Source organism: Musca vetustissima, unplaced genomic scaffold (assembly GCF_032173495.1).
Source record: "Musca vetustissima isolate MV318-11 ecotype Yass unplaced genomic scaffold, APGP_CSIRO_Mvet_v1 utg6909, whole genome shotgun sequence".
Lineage (NCBI taxonomy): Eukaryota > Metazoa > Arthropoda > Insecta > Diptera > Muscidae > Musca > Musca vetustissima.
Window position 1 is genome coordinate 5,056 of NW_026881292.1, and position 5,055 is coordinate 10,110.

The window sequence follows — 5,055 nt, forward strand, 5'->3', positions numbered from 1 at the left end:
ATGGAAACTAAATGGTGTCCAACAGATTCAGATTTAACGTTTGTATACAGAAGTAAGTTTTAATTTCTGAAAATTTTTCATAGATGACAGATAAATAAAAACATTTAAAATCATTAATGGTTTAAAAATTGAGATTGAATAAAATGCTTTCAAAATTTTCCACTAGAGGTGGTCATTTATCAAATTAAAAAAAATGCATGAAACAAAAAAAGAGAAACAAGAAAAAATTATAAAAGAAAGACGAAGGCATTTTATCATTGAAGTCAACTTTACTAATGCCATATTGAGTATGGTGAATTCTTCTTTAAAGTATTCTTTGCAGAAGGTGGGATAATTGATTGTTTGAAATTGATAATGGATGAGAAGGGCCAATGAATGGAAATTGCTATATTGCACCCGTGTAAGGGGCCCGGCATGTTGGTACCTCAACGATCACATGTCGTCATCAGAGAATACCAATCGCTAAGGAAGAAGAAGAAAAATTAAATACTTTGCCGAAAAAATACCAGTTGTTTTTAAAGTAATAAAACATTAATTCAGACCACTGCGTCTTTAAATTAAACAAGTGATTTATTTTTACCAACCACCACTTACTAATTAGCAACGCGTTGTTGTTAAGCATCCACGATCTCAGCAGAACCCTCGATTATTTAGAATGAAAATATCTCTTGAATGTACGAAAACAGAGACTGGGGCACATTCGGCAATCGCGCTTTGGATATGATGTTCTCACTGTACATTACTACATACATAGGAATCGAATATCAAAATAAATAACTGTCGCAAAGTTTGAAATCTCTAGATTTCGATGTACGTTTTTTGTATTTTTACAGATGTTTTGGTACTATTTCCATTCTATTCCGTAAGTGTTTCGTGTATACAACTTTTTAAAGGCAGTATTTAAAAAGCCAGTTATTAAAAAGTCGTTAACATCAATGTATGTAAAATAGAAGCTTTTTAGAAGATTGATATAAAAAAAAAAACTAAAAAACGCACTTTTTACGTTCGGGTACATTTGGCCATATACAGATAGTGCTATATTATTTCCTTACAATGTTTTTGAGTTTGTCTTTAAAAATAATCATTTGATATGGTTCGAAATTACATATTATAAGGCCAAATTTGCTTGTGTTGACGAAAATGCGATAGACAAAAGCTATTTATGATGGTGTGTGTGACCTTGAGATGTCAACGTCCTCCGCTAGAGTATATATGTATATAAGTCAAACTTTGAGTCGCATATTAAAACCAAATGGAACATTTAGGGGATCTGAATTCCAACCACACTGATAGCGGTGATAATTAGCAGGATATGACTATGGTGCCGAATGTGTCCCATCAAATGCCTACCCCGGGTAGGGGAACATTCGGCGAATTTGACTTTTTTACAAAACTAAATATGTTTAACTAATACTAATTTATTGTATGTTTTTGGTACCAGTTTTTATAATTAAGTATCTGAGGACAATAACCAGCCATAAATTGTTAATATCTGTTGAATAAGCCCTGAGATATAGAGCTATAAAAAGTACTGAATGTGCTCAAATCTCCGCTGCAGACTTTCCACCAAATATATAATAAGATGTCTAATTTCATCTATGTTCAAAACACGCCCACAGAACTTTGTAATCTTATTCATGGCTTTTCGGAAATATGTAATCGCTCTGGGCAAGCTAAATTGTAAGCTCAATTCATGAGTCTCTCATGAATATAATTATCATTTGTAATGCTTTCAACTAATGCTTAACAAATTTGCAAATAAATTGTACATTAAGAAGAATCGTCACACTCGCCTGAAACATTTATCATAACTATATTTTCAGTAGTGTTTATTGGGTTTATTTGGGATACCAATTGAATTGTATTTTGTTTTTGCAAATACAACAAAAGTAACAATTTGAGAACCCATTTAGTTCTATAAAAACTTTCCAATTAACTATGCATACATAGATTAACATTCCCATTAGTTTTATAATAAAAACACATTACTTTTTTCAGAGAAAAGCTGATTATAAATGTAAATGCTGTTTCTAACATAAATGATAGTTCATACCAAAAAATATTGGAATCGTTCATTGCATCGGCTAAAGATTTAATTGATACTGAAAAAGCGTCCTCTTTAAATGTTCACAGTAGACACCGAAAACGTGCCTCTGTTTACGTCAAGACAACAGACGTTCCAAACATCACCAGTTACATCTCCGGTATCTAGGCAAGTAAATCCCAGGATTCACACATTTAAAATTATAAATGCCAGTGATGTTAGAGTTCGGTACCACAAAATACGAAACACGCTTCTTAAATCTCTGAAACCTATTTTAATGTGTTTTATTTGCAAATTGTCATTTGGAGTAACAAAACTTTTTGTGGTTCACGCAAATAAAGAGCACGGTATAGATTTGAAAGAGGTCGAAAAATCTTTACTACTAAATCGTAATAACGTAAGTGCAATTATTCAACGAAATATGGAGGAAAATCCACAAATATCATTTTTGGAGCCACACAGTTCTGAACCTAAAAATTTTATTGCAACATCCGAACATCATACACATTTAAGAAGAAAAGAAAATAAAATTAATAGTGACAGAGATATGTTTTTAAGTACGTCAACATGTTTCGGAGAAAGTTTAAATGGGAAGGCAGAGTTGTCACAAACAACAGTGTGTAGTAAAGGTAGTGCATCGCAGCTGCTAGATAATCAACATGAAACACCAAAGGAAAAGGGATCGTTAAATCCATCAGATTCACATATGCCTACATCATGCCAATCGTCTCAAAAAAATGATAATACAAGTACATTTTCGGTAATTTCTAAGAGAAAAGGCCAAGAAAAGGATATGTCTACGCAATCCCTTCAATTGAGCTCGCTGAATGCTTCATGGTTTGTTTTAAGTAGTGAACAGAATCTTGGTAATGTAAAAAGTATCAGTGATTTCATTCAACAAAATATTGCGAACCAACAAAACAACATGAATATTAACTCTGTAAAAGAGTATGTGACATCTGTGGGTAATTCCTGCCTTACACATGGTGAGAAAAAAAACACTGAGTGCAAAGTTTGTGAAATGGATGCAATCCGTCTACAAATTAAGGATTATACGAATAAACCTAATTCGTGCATATCAAGTAATACAAAGCTTCTGTCCTCAAAAACTAACGCTAATCGGTCAATATTGCCAGTACCAAGCTTTGCAATAGGGGCTTGCTCCGATCATATAAATGGGCGCCCACTCAATGTTGAGTGTATGCGGTAAGTATAACGCAACCATAAACAATTTATAATAAATGTTCAGTGAAATTTTCATATTCCTTTTATGTATACACAATGATTTCGTAAATACAGTTTAATATTTCCTTGTATGTATACCTTATGAATGATTTTGTTTTTATTATTTGATATATATTAAAACAATGCGTGCGAAATAAATAAATAGACAAAAATATTGTGTTATTTATATTAAAATAAATAGTGTCATTCTATAACTATTTCAATAAAGGAACGATCGTTCATATTTTCCTTTTTCTGCTCTCGTTCCTTTTCATACCGTTTACTACAAGGTAGAGTGAAAATTAAATTTGGCATTCGAAGCTGACAGAAAAAGGTGGTTGTGTCGATAAGAAATATGGCTGCGGTACCCGGATGCTCCCGTAGATGTTTTATGATTTCAATTTAATCCTTAAAAATATATATTTTAATATTTTGGAATATGTTTGGGGAGAGGGGGCACCTTTGAACATCACTCATAAAATCTCCGTTTAAGTTTTTTCCGACCCGCAACAAATTTTCTATATCACGAATTCCACAAAAACGTCAACCACATATGTGAAAAAAAATTTCTTAAGAGAGATATGATATTATATAGGAAATAGTCATTGCAATCAATATTTTTAGTTGAATTTTGAAAGATAATGGCAATTTTTTTTCTTTTTGTTTTTTATATTTTTTCTTTTGTTCAATTCAATTTTTCAATATATATTTTTTTATTAATTTTTTTTCATTTTTGTTATTAATTTTTGTACAGGATTGCACTCATTGAGTAAGCGGCGCAATGCCGCGCAATCATTAAATTTACAAATTAGTGTTAAGGCCCGGGATAGCTCGTCTGGCGAAAGTGATCCAGTAGAAATCACATTGGGCATGGACCCGACAAGACCCATCCAAAGATGGTAAGTTGGGCCCATGGAAATCCGGGGCTAGTGTAAGTCTGCGACTTTATCACTTTCGGGTACACTTCTGCACCCAGCACCACTGCAACGCGGGACGATTCAAAAAATTGCGGATCCGCAAGCATCATACCTCCGTAGTGCTCCTTTGAAGTTTCGGAGGCAGATTGTGTTGGGGACATAAGGTGAGCTAAATTTGTAACCCGAGCGGAAACCGACAATCGTTGGGTGGTGTCGAAGGTCGAGACCAGTGTAAATTGGGCAAACCGGTCTGGCCCGACGGTGATGGAATTTAGTCGCAACGACTGGAACAGCGAATTGCAGATTCGAAGAATACCTGAACATGGGTCCAGCAGTACTCGGACTGGTATTATTATTTTTATGGGAAACCAATTGAGCGACGATAGTTGGCCCTATTGTGATAATAGTTTGGATTGCCATGCTATGTAACGAAGTTACATGCGAAGAAGAAGCAGACGGAGTTTTCTTTGCGGACGGACGGCTTTGAACAGCTGGCTTCAACAAAATCGAGAAGATTAGTGTCGATTAGGTGTTCAGCTGGAAGTCATTCTAGTATAGAACGATCATTAGAAGTCCATTTCCGCAACTCAAATTTAGCTGAAGATAGAACACGTATTAATTGATCTCTAGAAATATGCGCTGTCTCTAAATTGTGGTACCCAGTTAGTACGTCGTCAACGTACATACATTTACGCAGGATATGTGCTGCAAGAGGAATTTTGTCTTCGGTGTCATCTGCTAACTGCAACAAAGTACGGATAGCCAGATATGGCGCACAGTTGACATCAAAAGCCACCGTCTTCAGCTCAAAATCTTGAATGGGTTTGTCGGGAGAATCCCGGAACAGAATACGCTGAAGAGGTGTGTGAG